The sequence below is a fragment of the Callorhinus ursinus genome, unplaced genomic scaffold (genome assembly GCF_003265705.2).
Source record: "Callorhinus ursinus isolate GAN/ISIS: 27379988/994484 unplaced genomic scaffold, GSC_fseal_2.0 scaffold2, whole genome shotgun sequence".
Classification (NCBI taxonomy): domain Eukaryota; kingdom Metazoa; phylum Chordata; class Mammalia; order Carnivora; family Otariidae; genus Callorhinus; species Callorhinus ursinus.
Genome location: NW_027397064.1, coordinates 45,112,670 through 45,133,105, shown reverse-complemented (window position 1 = coordinate 45,133,105; position 20,436 = coordinate 45,112,670). Strand labels below are relative to the sequence as shown.

Sequence of the window (20,436 nt, the reverse complement as noted above, 5' to 3'; positions counted from 1 at the left end):
CAATTAGAAATAGAAAATTTGAACAGACTAATTATTAGCAATGAAACTGTATCAGTAATCAAAAATCAACAAACAAAAGCCCAGGACCAGATGTGTTCACAGGTGAATTCTATCAAACATTTAAAGAAGAGTTAATACCTATTCTTCTCAAACTATTCCAAAAAAATAGGAGAGGAAGGAAATTTCCAAATTCATTCTACAAAGCCAGCATTATTCTGATACCAAAACAAGACTAAAACATTACAAAAAAAGAGAAGTACAGGCCAATTTCTCTGATAAACATAGGTGCAAAAATCCTCAACAAAGTATTAGCAAACCAAATCCAAAAATGCATTAAAAAATATTCACCATAATCAACTGGGATTTTTCCCAGGGATGCAAGAATGGTTTAATATTCACAAATTAATCAACATGATACAACACATTAACAAGATAAAGGATAAAAACCATATGATCATCTCAATAGATGCAGAAAAAGCATTTGGCAAAGTACAGCATCCATTTATGATAAAAACTCTCAACAAAGTAGGCTTGGAGGGAACATTTCTCAACATAATAAAGGCCATATATGAAAAAGCCACAAAAGCATATTCAATGGTGAAAAACAGCTTTTCTGCTAAGATCAGCAAGGATGTGTATTCTCACTACTTTTATTCAACAAAGTACTAGAAGTCCTAGCCACAACAATCAGGTAAGAAAAAAAATACATAACATCCAAATTGGTAGGAAAGAAGTAAAACTTCCACTATTTGTAGATGATATGGTACTATATACAGAAAACCTTAAAGATTCCACCAAAAAACTACTAGAACTGATAAGTGAATTCAGTAAAGCTGCAAGATACAAAATTAATATACAGAAATATGTTGCATTTCTATATACTAATAATGAAGTAGCAGAAAGAGAAATTAAGAATACAATCTCATTTACAATTGCACCAAAAAGAATACAGTTCCTAGGAGTAAATTTAACCAAGGAGGTGAAAGACTTGTACTCTGAAAACTATAACACCATGATGAAAGAAACTGAAGACAACACAAACAAATGGAAAGATAATCTATACTCATGGATTGGAAGAATCAATATTATTAAAACGTCCACACTACCTAAAACAATCTACAAATTTAATGCGATCCCTATAAAAAAATACCAACATATTCACAGAACTAGAAGAATACTAAAATTTGTATGGAATCAAAAAAGACCCAGAATAGCCAAAGCAGTCATGAGAAAGAACAAAGCTGGAGGTATCACAATCTTAGATTTCATGATATACTACAAAGCTGTAATAATCAAAACAGTATGGTATTGGCACGAAAACAGACACATAAATCAATGGAAAAGAGTAGAGAGTCCAGAAATAATCCCACACATATAGGATCCAATTAATCTATGACAAAGAAAACAAGCTTATACAATGGGGCAAAAAGACAGTCTCATCAACAAATAGGTGCTAGGAAAATTGTACAGCTACAGGCAAAAATAAATAAATAAATAAAATAAAACTGGACCACTTTCTTACACCATACACATAAAAAACTCAAAATAGATTAAAGACTTATTCATGAGACCTGAATTCATAAAGCCCCAGAAGAAAAGAGGCAGTAATTTTTTTGACATCAGCCACAGAAACATTTTTCTAGATAGTTCTCCTAATGCAAGGGAAACAAAAAAAAAAAAAATAAGAATTGGGACTACACAAAATTAAAAGCTTTTGTACAGCAAAGGAAATGATCAACAAAACTAAAAGGCAACCTATTGAATGGGAGAAGATATTTGCAAATGATATATCCAATAAGGGGTTAATATCCAAAATATATAAGGAACTTATATACAACTCTATACCAATAAAACCCAGATCTGATTAAAAAATTGGCAGAGGAACTGAACAGACATTTTTCCAAAGAAGACATACAGATGGCCAACAGATACATGAAAAGATGCCCCAAATCACTAATTATCAGGGAAATGCAAATAAAAACCACAATGAGATATTGCCTCATACCTGTCAGAATGGCTAAAATAAAAAAGACAAGAAATAACAAGTGTTGACAAATGTGAAGAAAAAGGAACCTTCCTGCACTGTTGGTTGGAATGTTTATTGGTACAGCCACCATGGAAAACAGTATGGAGTTTCCTCAAAAAATTAAAAATAGAAATACCATATGATCCAATAATTCCACTACTAGGTGTTTACCCAGAGGAATTAGAAACACTAATTTGAAAAGATATATGCACCCTCATGTTTATTGTGGCATTATTTAAAATAGCCAAGCTATGGAAGCAACCTAAATGTCTATCCTAGATGAATGGATAAAGAAGTGAGATATATATACATATATCTCACACATATATGATATATATATGATAATTTATATATAATGAATATATAAATGAAATAATACTCAGACATAAAAATGAGATCTTGCCATTTGCAACAACACGATGGACCTAATGGGTATAATACTAAGTGAAATAAGTCAGTTAGATAAAGACAAATACCATATGATTTCACTCATATGTAGAATTAAAGAAACAAACAAAGAAACAAAAAAGCAGACTGTCAAATACAGAGAAGAAACTGGTGGTTGCTGGAAGGGAGGTTGGTGGGTGGATAGGTGAAATAGATAAATGGGCTGAAGAGTATACTTATCTTGATGAGCACTGAGTAATGTATAGAATTCTTGAATTATGATACTGTATACCTAAAACTAATATAACCCTGTATGTTAACTACATATCAGTTAAAAAAAAAAGAAAGAAAAAAATAAAAAAGTTTCTTGTGCTTTAAATGGCTGTGTTCTTTTCAAAAAATTATTTTATTGTGGTGAGAATACTTAATATGAAATCTACCCCCTTAACAAATTTTTAGGTGTACATTATTGTCTATAGGCACAATGTTCTACAGCAGATCTGTAGAACTTACTCATGTTTTTAAACTGAAATTTTATGCCCATTGATTAGTAAATTTCCCTTTTTTCCTCCTCCAAGCTTCTGGCAACCATCAATCCAGTCTTTGATTCTGTGAATTGGAATTTCTTCTGATCAGTATTTGCCTTTCTGTGAATGGCTTATTTCTCTTAGCACACTGTACTGAAGGTTCATCCATATTGTTATATATTGCAGAAATTTTTTTTTAAGGATGAGTAGTGTTCTATTGTATGTATATACCACACTTTCTTTACCCATTCATGTGTCAATGGATGTGGATTGTTTCCACATCTTGGCTATTGTGAATAGTGCTGCATTGAACACAGGAGTGCTAAAAGGCAATCTATGAAATAGGAGAAAACATTTGCAAACCAAATATCTGATAAGGGGTTAATCTCCAAAATATATAAGGAACTCCTACCACTAAAAAAAAAAACCCTAATAAACTGATAAATAAATGGGCTAAGGATTGAATAAACATTTCTCCAAAGAAGACAGATAAATTACCAACAGGTATATGACAAGATCCTCAAAGTCATTAGTGAAATGCAAATCAAAATCATAATGAGATATTCACACAGATCAGGGGTCTATTAACAACAACAACAAAAAGACAATAAGTATTGTTGGAGGATGTGGAGAAATTGTAACCCTTGCACATTGTTGGTGGAAATACAAAATGATTTGGCCACTATGGAATATAGTATGAAAGTTCCTCAAAAATTAAAAACAGAATTACCATATGATCAGGAATCTCACTCCTAGATATTTATCCAAAATAACTGAAATCAGGATCTTGAAAAGCTATTAGCACTCAAATGGCTATATTCTTTAATTTGCCTGTTTGAGCACCAAAAACAGTTGTTTTAAAGGTTTTATGAGTCTGCTCCCTAAAATTAATATCATCTAGAATTTGTTACAATTTTTTTTTGTTTGTTTTTTAAGTGTCTCTCTTAGCACTAACTTTTAGGGGTTTTTGGAATTTAAGATTGTAAGCTCACTTTGTGTGGTAGTTTTCTTTTTGCCATTTTATTGCTCTCTCCCTTCTCTTCTCTTTCTCATCTTTCCTCTTCTCTCTCCCTTCCTTTCCCCCCTTCTCCCATTTTGTGGTTGTTTCCACTCACCCTTCAGGCTCTCGGCCCAAAATGAGATTATATAACGGCATTTTGGGCTCTTGCTCTTAAGTGATGTTGGAGACACCACAGATCCACACACAGAAGGACTAGATGGGTTCAGCTCAGTTTTCGTTTGCATTGTTGTCTTTGTCCCGTTATTTGCCCCAAGTAGCAGAACAAATATCCTCCTGATTTTTCAGCCTCCTTTCATTAATGGGCAGGAAAGCCACACTCTCGTCCTTAACTTTAGTGAGCCTGTCAGTATCTTACAAAGGACACTTTTAGTACCACTCATCCTACACTAGCCCAGCTCTGAACTGCCACTACTTGACTTTGGTCCATGGAATTATTTGTCACGTTTTTGTCCCAGTGATGTCTTCTTTTCTTCTCTTTTACATTTTTTTTCCTTTTACGTATTCCTGATTACTTTTTAATAGACCCCATACTCAGTAATTACTGATCTATTTGTTTGTTTTGTCTTGAATGTAAGCTTCTTGAAGCGAGAAACTTATTCATTGATACCTTACTACTTTTTAAAAAAATTTTTTATTGTTATGTTAATCACCATACATTACATCATTAGTTTTTGATACCTTACTACTTTTTAGAACAATTCGTTGGATATAGTTGGCTTCATAAACAAATTCCAATCCATCATCTATTCTCTTTATAAATAAAATAAATAAACAGGAGCTTAATGTGCCAAAAGGAAATTCCATATTTAAAAAAACTTTAGGAGATAATTCAGATAATTCCCTTTTACCTTCAGTATTCATTCTCACACTATCAATCTCACTCTTCCTTCTGAATCATCTCCCCAGAATACAAACATGACCTAGTAATTCCCATCTTAAAAAGAAAACCTCCCTTGATCTCCTATTTCTATATTCCTCTCCAGATGCTCACACGATTTCTGTACTACGTTCTCACATCAAAATATCTCAAAAGAATAGTACCTTCAACTATCTACACTTTTCACCCCATATATATTGCTCAGCTGCCTTCCTCACTACTCCATTGAAACTATCCTTGTCAAGATTACCAGCAAGCAACCTACTTCTCTGTCCTCCTCAAGCAGAGAGCAGTGCTCAATGTGGCATTCAACACAGTTGACCACTCCCTCTTTTTGGAAGCATTCTCCTTTCTCAGGTTCCATCACATCACACTTTCCAGGATTTTCTCCTGCATCACTGGCTGTTCCATTTCAGTTTCTCTGTAGGTTCTTCTACTCTTGGACCTTTAGATACTGAAGAGGCTAATGGCTCAGGCTTGGGCTCCTTTGTGTCTGTTCTTTCTTTTCCTGTAGGATGTTATCCTCTTTCATTGCTTGAACTACTTTCTATATGCTGATGACTATCCATGTTTATCTCTATTCCAGAACATTTCCTGCACTCTAAACATGTATCTGTCTACTTGACATCTTTACATGGCTCTTAGACATCTCCAATTAACTTGTCCAAAACTGAAATACTTCTGAAATTTACTGCATTTTCTCTGCTTAATCTTTCATAGGAATTTGAAACTCTTTTAAGATATCTTTTTAGTTTCTGTATTTTCATTCCCTCATTTGTATTTTTCAATAAAATATATTGATGACATTCCTGGTGTCATTCTAAATTGTATTTACTTATTATTTAATTGTATATATTTGCTAGACAGTATATTGGACATCAGGTCATTTTCTGTCAATAAGGAAAAATATAATTGCCATTCTGATAAATTGGTGCATTTTTCTTAGTAAAAAGAAACAAACAAAGAAAATAAATTAAACATCGGCTCCAATATTTTATATTACCCTGTGAAAATCTGGGCAGGGCTTATAACTTTAATTTTTGAACTGCTGAGATCAGTGATTGCTGTAATATTAAATTTGGGAGTAAAATGTAAGAGTTATGTGTAGAAATAAGCTTCATCAGGTGCATTCTGTAAAGGCAACTATTTCAGCACCAGAATCATGACTGCAAATGTCACTCACTTTGGGCTGACTTAGTGCATACATCTTTCTGTAATTATATTTGAAGAGTTTAACAACAAATAAGGACTTTTCCAATAAATACTAAGCTGAGAACCTGCAGCAAACAAGAAAGACATGATCTCTTCCCACATAGAGAGGATTAAATGATTATAGAACCCATTAATAAGAAAACAAATAAATAAACACAACTGGGATAAGACATGAAGGAAAAAAGAGGGATTAAGGAGTGAGAAATTGGTTTAGATTATGTCAAGAAAATCATTTCTGAGGATGCTTTAAGATGAATGGATATTTAAACGGAGAAAAAAGCAAATTATAAAACCACATTTGTGGCAGTTTTAAGGAAACCAAATTAATTCGCTATAAATTAATACTGTATAAAAGTGTTAAAATTTGTTTGTTATGTAAAGTTAGTAGCAATCTTATTTTTTGTGTTTTTGCTAACTTGTTTTTCATACCTGTTGGTTTATGAGTATATGCATAAATTGGTAAAAGTCACACTGCATATTTAACTCATTTGGAAAATAACAATTCACTTTTTTTGAGGCATTATTGTTTTTTATTTTTATATACAATAGTATTATATATATATTTATATTTTTAAATTTTTATTTAAATTCCAGTTAACATTCACTTTTTTACTAAATGATAAAAATTTATAGTCACGAGCTAGACATTCAATTTGGATGTTGGCGACATCAATATTTTTGTAAGTGGTTAATTTTTTTAAGATCATTTGCAAATTTATTATAATCTTTAATTTACATTATAAGGTGAGCATTTATGTTTGTTTTCAGGATGACAGAATTACTTGAATTTTGATTTATGGATGTTTTGGCTGGGTAACTTATTTTTGTCTATAAAATCTTTCCATAACCATTGTACCTTAGATATCACATGAGGAAAATTAAAGCTGTGTTTTGATTTAATTAAACATCTCAGACATAAGTTTAGAAAAATTACTCTGTTGCTTTATAACCTTTAGAAGCTTGTTCCTTCCTCTGGAAAACCTTTTCCTCTAGCAGAGTGTTACATCTTATTTATTTAAATAAATTGAATCATCTGAGATTAGATTCTGTTGAAAGGTCAAGATGATTTTATATTTTAAAAGTTATGAAGTTTGAGTTCTAATTCTATTAGGAATTTATTACAATTCTTTTAGAAATTTATTAAACTAAATCATGTTTATTCTGTATCTAGTGATATAAAAGGCTGTTAAATATTGTTTGTATCCAAATAAGATATGTTGTTAAAACACACACACACACACACACACACACACACAAACACACCCTATTTTGTAGCTTCAGGGATTTATTGTTTGGATGAGTGTTATGAATTTCTAGGAGTTGGAAGTTAAGTAAATGAAAGATCTCCACTTTTCTGTTCAGAAACTCTTCCTGCATAGATAATGTTATTTTTTGACTTTTTATAAACTCATTTTTTTTATTGAAGCACAATATGAATAGATTTCATGTCCAACTGCCCAAGAATCAGAGTAAATTCTTAGCTCTACGGTAGTGGACTGGAAAGTGTTCTGCCTATTGCTTTGTCCATTGGGAGTATTTCATGAGTTACACTTTTTAATAAGAACACAAAGCTTTCAGTAATTTTCCTCTCAGTTTATATTGATATTATGTAAACATCTGGGTATGTTTCTGTGTCTGTCTGTGTTATTAATATGCACCATTAGGATGTAAATAGAACATTATAAATTCTAAATAAGGAAACAATTGAAAGGAATAAATTAGGGGCTATGGAATCAGAGAAATCAGTTAATCATGTCTCTAGTAATAAGTCAAATGGTTTACATATATAGATAGAGGATAGAAAGGCCACAGTTAAGATAGGAAAAAGGAAAAGGTGACTTTCCTCACAGCCTACAAATAGGCACATTGGCATTAGTTTTATCAGTCTGTCACTTGATGAATTTTGATAGTTTGGGTTTAATGCATCTCGAAGGCAGTTTAAATCCTAAGAGCTACTGAACAAATCTTTGAATAAAATTTTATCTTTTATTCTGGTTCTTATTTTCCAGCTCACAGTTTCTGTTAATCTTACTATATTTTTCCCCCTTAGGCTCTAGACCCATTGATCACTCTTGAATAACATAAATGCTTCAAAGGCTCTTAACATGTCACCTCTTCTAGAGAGAATTTTTTTTCTTTTTATGCCAACACATTTTACCATTTTAAGATATTTTGTTTAGAGTGGATGCATTTCAGCTGCAGATGCCCAGAAAAATTCTTGTGCCTATCGAAAAAAGAATTTCAGGGCAGAAGGATGATAGCTATGGTCTCTGACACTTAGTCCTTCTTTCCTCCCCCCTGAGCCACACCATAGGAACTCCATTCTGCATAGGTGGAGAGCCTGTACTCACAAACACTGACCATATTATGGAAGAACAGAAAAGGAAGATCCTCTAATAAGCAGGTTTTTTTCTTTGGAGCAACTTTATTGAGATATATAATTCATATATCCTACAATTCATCCATTTAAAGTGTACAATTCAGTGGTTTTTAGTATATTCACAAAGTTGTGCAACCATCACCACAATCAATTTTAGAATGTTTTTATTATTTTGAAAAGAAAGCTCTTGCCCTTTAGCTATCATCCTTCAAACCCCCTCCCCAGCTCTAAGCAATCACTAATCTACTTCTATCTCTCTAGACTTGCCTATTCTGGACATGTCATATAATTGAAATCATAAAACAAGTGGTCTTTTGTGACCAGCTTCTTTTGGGGAACTGTTTTCATTACTCCACAAAGCACCAGATTAAGCCAGCCATTTAATAAATGTTGATTTAGCATATTCTATGTGCACTTTTTATGTTAGTAGCTGTTATAATATTGCTGCCTTTAAAGGTCTAGCTGAATTTCTACCTCCTTGAGGAAATTTTTCATGTTCGCCAACCCCATTTGTAGTTAGCATATGATGGTTAATAGTTATAATTATTAATATTATCTAGTATTCAATGTACCACAGGTTAGGTATTGTGCCAGGTCCTTAATCTGGTATCTTACTTAATCCACCCCGTGAGGTAGATATTATTTCCACTTAACAGTTGAAGAAACATTTTAAATGAATTGAAGTAGTTTTTCTAAAGTTGCATAATAAATTATGGAGAAACTTTCAAACCCAGGTCTATCTGATTCCACAAATTGGGAAGAGTTTGATATCTTTAAGTCCTTACACATTATTTTTTTTAATTGGAGAAGCATAACTAATTAACTAGTTAATTGACTAACTAAACAATGATAAGCTTTCAATTACTTTACATATGAAATAACATTCAAATTGTTATTTATAAATGTAGTCATTAATTTATATACTTCAAAATATGTTTATAAAATATACAGTTTGGTTATAGATAAGAGTTTTAGGACTTTATTTTTAAAGCAGATATTTAATTTTTCTCTATGTAACAAAATACTTTATAGTTCTTCTGTATAAGAAAACTTCAGTGTTTTAAGTTGTTTTTAAGCTTCTGAAACATGTTAAGTTTGCCTGTCTGGATTAGAGTACCTTTAGGTATTCATTCTTTGAAAGAATTCCCAATGGATTTTTTTAAATTTTATTTATTTGAGGGAAAGAGCGAGTGAGAGAGCACAAACAGGGGGAACAGCACAGGGAGAGGGAGAAGCAGGCTCCCCGCTGAGTGCAGAGCCTGATGTGGGGCTCGATCCCAGGACCCTGGGATTATGATCTGAGCTGAAGGCAGCCGCTTAACTGACTGAGCCACCCAGGCACCCCCCCAACAGATTTTCAATACCTAATTTAGAATCAGGGCAATTTTTGAGTTTCATATTAAAAAACTGAGACAGGGTTAATTCCTTACTGAGATGAGCTATTCATATGACTCTCTAGCATGCCATTGGCAATAATCTTTATGATTATATGGATTAGACTTTTTATATTGATCTGATGGAACATAAGCACACCTGAGATGTATCAGTATGAAAATAATTTACTCATCACTATCCCTTACAGTCATAATGCTGTTAATGTTATGAAAGTTGGGAATATATTCTTGCTACAGTTTCTAAGATAGTACATATTTATTCATGATTTAACATTAGGTTCTTTTATTTTTGCATTATATTAGCCAGGTACATTTTTCTTTATCTAGGGACTAATGCAGTGATGCCTCAAAGAGAAACTTTTAACTTTGATAACTTGAACAACAGAACACATTAACAAAATTTTTGTGAAAAATTCTGTACAAAATTTTTCTTTATTGGTAAGTGCCTCTCTCATGTATCTCAGCTTCAAGTGGAAGGTGGTATTAGAATTTGGAGCTTTTGCCACAAAATTAATGCCAAGCTACCTTTTTATTCCCTATTCTTTCACTGTTCCAAACTAACTTCTCTCTGAAAGTGCATACATGAGCTATATGGGCTGAGCCTCTAAGTGTTTTCTACCGACATGAGTTAAAGTGTTCACTAATTAAATCAACTGCACAAAGAGAGTAGAGGTTCATGACAGTTGGCATGCTCGTCAATCAGTCTGATTTAAATATGTTACGTCCCTTTGGCCTCAGGCTTCTGTCCCCATTCTAAGTAGTCTGAGAGAAGAGAAAGAGACAATTGATACTCTGACAAGATTAAGTTTATATAAATGATCATAGACAATCTCTTTAGGAACTAATTTTTTTTTTCATGCAAGAAAAATCAAAGATCATAGACACAACTCTAACTCAGATTCCATAACTGAAGCATCCTCTGCAAGTGAGAGGCCTAAATTCTTTGGAAGAACTAGAACTGCCACAAGACAGGTTAGAAACCAGAGGTTATATTTTAACACAGGTCTGGGTAAATAGATTCTGGCTCCCTAGAAAAAACTGGGCTCTACCTACAGAGTTTCTCTTCCACATAATTGCTCGCTAAGAATCCTTCCTTAAACATAAGCCTTCATTACAAAAGTCTTTCTTGCCTTTCTGAAACCAGATTTATGGCCATGGCCTTGTCTTTCCCTTCCAGAGGGCTCTGCTTTTTGCTATTCCAAACCAAATATCCTGTATCTCTCTTCGGAGAGGTTTTTAAAAAAATGAACCCATGTCAGGAAAATGTGAGTAAAAATGGTGAGGCTTAAACATTTAATTAGTCTCACTAAACCAAAAGGGTCTTTCTATTAGAAAGTTTATTATTTCTATATTTTCATTAGGCATTTTTCAAAAATAAAATCAAAATAAATTGTAGCACTCAGATCTACTCCAATGAGTCTCTGAACCTAAAACTTTTAAATGAAATATAGATGATTAGAATAATTAATATTAAAAGCATTTCCATGTTAATGAATTACTAACCTGGTTCCTAGGTCAATGTTTTAAGATGTTTAATTTGGAATGTGATTTTATACCATTTTTAGTAGAGACACTGATTTAGTATTTAAGTTAAAGCAAAAAATCAGTTCAAATTTGGAAAAGTCAAGTAGCTTAAGCTATGTAGATAACTTGCTCTTAGAAGTTTAATATGAGTTAAGAGCTATACTTTATATTATAAAAGTATGCATTAAAGTTATATTTAAATTTAAATTTTAGATCTATCTATACTTAATGACATGTTTAGCATTTGTTTTGCTCCTTAAGGCAATAAGGCACATAAATCTCATGTTCATAAAATTTTTTGTTTTTCTAAAGTTCAAAGAAGTAATCAAAATATGAAAGCAATGCAGCAAATAAATTACTCTGTAATAAAAAGAGGAATCATGCACAATTCTAATACAATCAGGTAAAGTAGAAAATCCCCAAAGTTATACAGTTTGATTTTAAAAATGAGAATTATTTATTGTCTATGTAAATCAAACAGGGACCAGCAAGACCTTGACTTTATTCTAGGCTGTCGCCTTACGTAAGTTGCAAATGTGAAAGAAAACTGCTGTAACTGAGTAATTTACACAGGCTCTCTGGGCAGATAAATCCTGCTGCTTTCTTCCCCACTTGCTTATCAATGCAGAATGAAGAGTGGCAAGGATTCAGAGCTAGAGCAAAAGTTGACAGAGAGAGCTTTAGAGATCAGTACTATAACACGGACACATTTTTTGGTCTTTATATAACAATCACTGTGCCTGGCTCATGGTAGTCATTCAATAAATATTTCTAGTACATTAATGAATGGGTTAGGAATGAATTCCAAGAACCCTTGACAATTAGATTATGAGCTGTCTCTGGCTCTTATCAAAGAGAAACAGGCTTTGAAGTGCATGCTCAGCATAATCCCTGGTGAGAAGTTTATTTTTTAAAAAATACTGCTTTTTAATGAAAGAAAGCCTCAAATGAAATTTTTTATAGCATGTCTCACACATAATTTATTCTTTCAATGATTAAGTATTAACATCATTAGAAGGAAAGTTTATATCTTTTTAATTTGATAAAAATCTTTAAAAAGCCTTTCTACTCGTCCTTACTAAAACCTAGACTGCTGCTATAACAAAGACAGATGCTCTGTATTTAAGAGTTTTAGCTAACACGAATAGTGCCACAGTTCTTTATCATAATTTTACTAAGTTGGGTAATGAATACGCTTTGTGTTTCTTTCCACTTCCTAAGGCTCTGTCTTTTCTTTTACAGTTTCTTATCAAAGCCAGCAGACATCCTACATCTGTCTTCAAACCCTTAACAGAGTTTTGAAGTTTAGGAGGAGCTTCATATGGGGTTATCTCTCTTTGCTTCTTGCAGCCTGAAGTCAAATAATTTGAGTGTAAGAAACACTAAAAACAAATAATATATTGTCTCATGCCTTTGGTTTTTCTTCCTTTTCTAAATAAGACTGCATTGTATGGTGTGTCTGTGGAATTTTACAGTTTCCTACAGTGAAAGAAATGCTGAGCAGACCTTTACTATTCTTCAGATATCTGGATCCTTAAGATAAATGAGGCATTTGCATTCAGAGGCAGCTATAGTTTGGAGCAAGGGAGGTGATTTGTTAGAATGCTTTGTAAAATTTCAAAAGTACTTTGTTATGGTTTGACATAAGTCATTCTGTCCGTTCCTGAATTAAGGGTGAGAAAACTGGGAAAACAGCATGATTGAAAGCACTCCACCGGCCCCCGTTTTATACAGGATTACTCGGTGTTAGATAATATTCTGCAAGTTTTAAATCATTCTACCTAGTTGAGGGATTTAATCCTAGAAATCATTCAGAAAAAGAGCAAAGAGACACCATTGATTTTCCCAACAAATTATTTCCTTTCCCTTTCTTTTAGTTTTCTGTGGTGTTTTAATATTAATACAAGCAGCATCTATTTCATTGTCTTTGTACAGGCATCTATGACTGACCTCAGGAGAAGCAAAGCAGAGAATCAGGAGGGAGCTATCCGTATTCTCGCCCTGGTTCCTCTCCTGGGGAGCCATCATACCCCTTGGACACGTTAGTCTCTCAGTCTGCTCCTCAGGTGGGGATACAAATCCCACCCCTTTCATTATATTGTTGTTGCCACATGTCTGTACATATTCTGAGATGTAAAGTCTTCTATGAATATCAGTAAATAATAGTGACAGTAGTTCTAAATAAGATGAGCATTGTTTCTGTCCTCAAGGATCTGCCTGGAAGACACAAACACTTGGCAGTCCTTTGAGGAAGGGTGTGAAAAACTCAGCACTAGGAAGAGTGAAGTCACATATTATTCTTCAGACTAAACCTCATCAGTGCAGGGCTGGAACTCACCCCTGACGTCAGGTACTTCAGAAGGAAAATGTGCAATGGTGAACTAATGGGGACAAAAAAAGAATTCACAAGAAAGACTACTGTGTCATCTGAGGTGTGAGGTGGGCTGATTTAGACCTTTTTCTTCCCTTCCGGTATCATGTAGACCTTAGCTTTTATAGCTTGTTCCACTGAGACTGTCCCACTTAGATCTCTTTATTTGCAGCAACTTTAAAGCTGCATCTACGTGGTATGCATCTAACTGGACCAAATTACTTTATCTCAAAGAATTCTATGCCCCACTCCCCCCCCCCCTTTATTCAAGAGTTAGATTCGGAGGGAGCCAACCAAGTGGTGTGTGTGCCTGGCCTTCTCTTATAGCGTAATGAACAATAACTGGCCCCTAACTGAGGTGTACCATTGGTTGTCACTATTTTTATAGAAAATGTCTTCAATCTATTTGCATTATGTATTTAATTTGTTTCAAGTGAAAATGTGTGTGTGTGTTTTAAAGATTTACTTATTTATTTTAGAGAGAGAGAGAGAGTGCATGCAAGCATGAGGAGGGGCAGAGGGAGAGAAAGAATCTCAAGCAGACTCCCCGCTGAGAGCACAGCTCTACAAAGGGCTTGATCTGAGGACCCGGAGATCATGACCTGAGCTGAAATCAAAAGTCGGCTGCTTAACTGATTGAGCCATCCAGGCGCCCCAATTTCTTTCAAGTGAAAATGTTTTTTTGATAACTAAGATTTTAAAACAACTTCTTAGAGACATTTTTTTTTTTATGGAGAATCCAAGAGATTTAGAATTTAGTTTAATCACATTACCTAAATTTTCCTTAAGTTCTTCTTATATGAAATAAGGGGATTGCATTAACTGATTGCTCCTTGAGATTTCTATTAGTTTTACATTGAGTCTTTTAATTAGTTCTCTTGTTCCTACTTTTATACCTCTACCTCTTATACTTGTAGTGGAAATTTTTATCCAATTGGGTAATGAAAACTCTTACTGGGTGGGCACTGGGGGAGATGGGGAGGGCTGAGAGAAGGAAAAGGGACATAGCAATTAATTTCTGTTAGTTCTAGTTCAACCTGTGGTTCTGGTTGAAAAGGCAATTTAAAAAATAAAGAAATTTATAAATCAAAAAACTAGGTCAGAGGAACCTTGGTGCTGATTATATTCCTGGTTCGTTCCCTTTCTAGGTTTACCACTTGTGTTAGTGGCTCCTAAATGTTGGTCAGCTTCTGCTTCTTCACTCTTAGAAAAAGAATAGCAGGACTTTTCCAATAAGACTCACATGGAATAGTCTCTTGCAATCTAATAGAAGCAGCAGAGCAAAACTGATGTAATAGTAACTAAGTAGCCAGACCAGGATGATCACTTTTTACTGTTAACTCTTTATTTCAGAGTCTTAGCTCTGTCCCTGATGACGCTCCATTGTGAATTTTTTGATTTCCTTGGATGCCCAGGCTATTTCGTTTTCACTGACTTAGGAAGTTTCTTTTTCTCTTCATCACGTTAGGATTAATGACTCTTTTGGATAGTCTGCTTGACCTTTGCTTGGCTTCTCTCTAGGGCTTTTGCTCTTATGTCACCGAGGTTTGGGCCCTATGGCTCTTAGGAGAGGGAATGCTCCTCCCTTACCATTCTCAGCATCCTGGTTTTCCTACCCTCATATTCCAGGGTCATGGCTCCCACTTGTGTACAAGGCAACTATTTAAGAGTATCAAATGGTGGTATTTTGAATGAAGAAAATTAATAGGAAATATTAATTATTTAGAGGAGGAAGAGATATAGTTGGAAAAAATTCTTAGAGAATAAGTGACTGGACAGAGAGTTGGAAGTTTTTTGAGACTGGGGTAAAATGAGAGGACTGCCACCAGGGCCTTAAGCAAGATTGCATGATGGAAAAATCTGGTAAAATTTCACTTATCTTCTGGACATGCCTTATTGATCTTATTCTTTAATTCCAAGAACTTCCCCTCAATCCCCCATTACCAAGTCCTTTAGTTCTTTAAAATTTACCACTTTAGCTTTCTGCCTGTGGACGCCGCAGAGTAAGCATCGTTAAAGTCTCCCCTCCCACCGCCGTCATGCCTAAGTCAGAGTCTCCCAAAGAGCCTGAACAGCTGTGGAAGCTCTTCATCGGAGGTTTGAGCTTTGAAACAACCGATGAGAGTCTGAGGAGCCACTTTGAGCAATGGGGAACGCTTATGGACTGTGTGGTAATGAGAGATCCAAACACCAAGCGCTCCAGAGGCTTTGGGTTTGTCACGTATGCCACTGTGGAGGAGGTGGATGCAGCCATGAACGCAAGGCCACACAAGGTGGATGGAAGAGTTGTGGAACCAAAGAGGGCTGTCTCAAGAGAAGATTCTCAAAGACCTGGTGCCCACTTAACTGTGAAAAAGATTTTTGTTGGTGGCATTAAAGAAGACACTGAAGAACATCACCTAAGAGATTATTTTGAACAGTATGGGAAAGTTGAAGTGATTGAGATCATGACTGACCGAGGCACTGGCAAAAAGAGAGGTTTTGCTTTTGTAACATTCGATGACCATGACTCTGTAGACAAGATTGTCATTCAAAAATACCATACTGTGAATGGCCACAACTGTGAAGTAAGGAAAGCCCTATCTAAGCAAGAGATGGCTAATGCTTCATCCAGCCAAAGAGGTTGAAGTGGTTCTGGAAACTTTGGTGGTGGTCGTGGAGGTGGTTTTGGTGGGAATGACAACTTTGGTCGTGGAGGGAACTTCAGTGGTCGAGGTGGCTTTGGTGGCAGTCGAGGTGGTGGTGGATATGGTGGCAGTGGGGATGGCTATAACGGGTTTGGTAATGATGGAAGCAACTTTGGAGGTGGCGGAAGCTATAATGATTTTGGCAATTACAACAATCAATCCTCAAATTTTGGACCCATGAAAGGAGGAAATTTTGGAGGCAGAAGCTCTGGCCCCTATGGTGGTAGAGGCCAATACTTTGCCAAACCATGAAACCAAGGTGGCTGTGGTGGTTCCAGTAGCAGCAGTAGCTATGGCAGTGGCAGAAGGTTTTAATTACTGCCAGGAAACAAAGCTTAGCAGGAGAGGAGAGCCAGAGAAGTGACAGGGAAGCTACAGGTTACAACAGATTTGTGAACTCAGCCAAGCACAGTGGTGGCAGGGCCTAGCTGCTACAAAGAAGACATGTTTTAGACAATACTCATGTGTATGGGCAAAAAACTCGAGGACTGTATTTGTGACTAATTGTATAACAGGTTATTTTAGTTTCTGTTCTGTGGAAAGTGTAAAGCATTCCAACAAAGGGTTTTAATGTAGATTTTTTTTTTTTGCACCCATGCTATTGATTGCTAAATGTAATAGTCTAATCATGACACTGAATAAATGTGTCTTTTAAAAAAAATAAAAATAAATAAAATTTACCACTTTAATCACAAGTAATCTCCTCCTATTATCCGTTCTCAACTATAACCACTCTTCCCTATTTTATCAGACTCCTATTTCTCATGTTTGTTTATCTCAGCCATGCATTAAGCAACTGAAATTAAGATGGTAATAACTGGTAGAATTAATCTGTCAGGAAAATATTTCATTATAGAAGAGGAAACTACCAGTCAAAATAAGACTCTAATTTATAGACTGTGTCCATGGAAGATTTTGTGTGTAAAAACCTTTCTGTGCAGGGCACCTGGGCGGCTCAGTCAGTTAAGCAGCTGCCTTCAGCTCAGGTCATGAATCCAGGGTCTTGGGATCAAGTCCTGCATTGGGCTCCCTGCCTCTCTGTCTCTCATGAATAAATAAATAAAATGTTTAAAAAAAACCAAAACCTTTCTGTGCATCATTCCTAATCTCATTTGGTTGATCTATCCTTCTGGGTTATGTCCTACTCAGACAGTTTTCCAAAGAAATTAAAATACATGAAATTGACATTGTTATGAAGCAAAATAGTTCATATGCAAGCCTGACTCTTCTTTACATTTTCAGAAAGCTCTACACTTTTTTCTCACAGAAGCTGGCAGCCTTGGCAGCACTATTGGTAAGAGAGAAGGAAAGCATTCGAGACTTTTTGTTCCTATTCTAAGATATGGGTTGAGTTGACATACAATTACCCAAACTTATTTTGTGAATAAAGATGACTTTCTGTCAAGGTTTTGGTCAAAAATAGAGAGCAGAAGCTATTTAGAATGGTGTTCCCACTGTACACTACTTTGTTTAAAGTTTTAAAATTTAAGCATTTGACATTTCCTTTTTTCTCAAATAGAATCCTGAAGGGAACCTGACAATTTTTATTATAGACACCTGGGTTATAATATTTCTTCCAAAAATAATCTAATAATCTTACATGACTTTTTAAAAATTTTCAACTGTCCAATTTGAGCAAATTATAAAGCTCTTCTGAGCCTTAGTTTCTTTATCTTTAAGGTAGGGGAAAGAAGATGAAATGTGAGGATGAATGCAAATTATTTGATATTTAGCAAATACCTAGCTATTATATTTAAGAACTGGTAATAGTGATATTATAATTTTTCATTAAGAAGCTTGCATTAAAAAAGAATTGTGCCATGCTCTGTGAGTGTATTTAATTATTGGATGAAAAATGCTTTTGGAAAACTACTCTGGAGAAATGCATTATAATTATCAAAAAAAGTGTATAATAGTTTGAATATTTAAAGAAAAAATTAAAGTATTAATATTAAATATTATCGAAATTTCACATTCCATAGGGATGTATAATTATTAAGTATTTTATTATCCTCAATTTGCTAGCATAAATATTCCACAATTTCAGGAATCTCTGTATACCGTAGATTTAGAGATTCATTGAGGACTTAATGAAATCATAGGACAATTATGAAATAGAGAGTTGCAGAATCGTCAAAAAAGAGACAATAGAAGGGGAAAGAGGAGGAAGAAGATAAATGAAGGGGGAGAAAAAATTAAATATGCTTTATAGGCTATGATTTGAAGAACTTGTTTCATTATTAAGAAATTCAAATATCAAAAGCACTTTAAAGTATTTACATAAGTTTACCTTTTAAGTATGAATTTTAGATATTGCAATCATAAATTGAGATATGTTATAATCAATTTCTGATTAATGAGTAGTAAAATATTTTATCTTAGAATAATAAAAATATTACAAAGGAACTTAGATATATAATCCATTATGAGACCATTGCTTTCCAAAGCATTGACTTTGCTTGCATTTTTGATTTTTTTCTCAATATGAACTTTCAGTGCCTTTTCTTTGAAGAAATCAGAGTTTAGAAAAGCATAATAAGAAAGAAAATAATCACTAAACCTTCAAATCAGACATAACTATCATTTGCATCTTGGTATTTATTATTTCAAAGTATTTTTATTATGTACATACATTTACATAACACATAAATATCTTTTTAAAAAGATAACTGGAATGATACAATTTACATATTTTAGTTTTTAAAACAAAATAATATAATACAGATGTATAAGAACACAGAACTACATCAACATTTTTTATAGTTGCACTATTGCTTAATGCAAGTATACATATTTACTTAGCTTATCCACCCTGCTTGGATATTAGGTTAATTTTCCTGATGTAAATTTTTTTCCATGAAAATCCATAAATTTTATCTTGCTAGTCTTATACCCTTAAGATAAATTCTTGGAAGTGGAATTTTGGGGGCACAGGGCAAGTCTAATTTAATAACTATGTCTACACCATTATCCATCAATATCTTTTTTCTGAGTCTATACCTGAATCTGAAACTATATCAATATAATTAAATAGTACTTCGGAAAAATCATAACAATTATATATCCATCAATATTATGTGACAGAGCAGTGGGTATTTCCCTTTTGACATAATCATTTTTTCTGCTCTGAAACTTTAAATGTTTGTGACATCTCATCTATCTTTGTTTACCTTTATGGTTTCTGCATTGGTATCATGCCTAGAAAAACCTCCCCTTGCTTGACTGAAATATAATTCTTCTATTTTCTTTGCATGAAGTAAAATATTTTACATCGCTTCTCTAACTTTTTAACAATTTAGCAAATGTCCCAGAAACTGCTAGGCAAAGATGGAAACTGTGCTCTCTTTTCTTAGTAGGCTGGCTGGGGGGAACTCCAGTTAGAATGTTTGAGTTAAATCGATGTAATATTTACCTATATATTTATAATATATTAAGATGATAAGAATACTTCAGCTGAACAATACATTTAAGTGGGGGTATCTTAAATGGTTTCCCCCACCGTAGTCTCTATATTTAATTGTCATTTTGGATTTTGTGAGGATGGAGGAAGGGAAGATAATGGTAGTTAGGGACAAAGAGTAAGAGCAATAGAAGAGTAGCACTGGTAATAAAAAGTATATAGAAGAAAGGAAATGTTCAAGAAAAAATTGGTTTCATTTAAAAAGATATAAAATAGTATATTATGACCCCAATCACTGATTTTTACCAGTTTAATTTTTATATGCTATGGTTGTTCCGGTAACTCATAATCTTTCAATCCCTTGACTTGAATCCAGAATCTCTCTCTCTCTCTGCCTCCCACCCCCATTCTTTTTACTCTAATGCTGAATATGTAGATTTCTAAAAATTGTGGCTAAATGTATTTATTTCCTCGTGGCTTGGAAAATTAATAATAGTTTAAGTTTCAATGTCCTCTTTTGCAGAACAACAAATTAAAAGCTTAAGAAAAAAATCAACGTTTATGTTTCTTATCCTGACGAAATAGAAAAGAAAAACCATAAGGTGCATGACCCATTCTAGCTAGAAACAA

General features: G+C 34.0%; 1 pseudogene; it reads left to right on the top strand.

The window, feature by feature from the left end:
* The window catches only part of LOC112835817 (large ribosomal subunit protein eL28-like), a 147,701-nt pseudogene that overhangs the window by 66,062 nt on the left and 61,203 nt on the right, over positions 1 to 20,436 (top strand).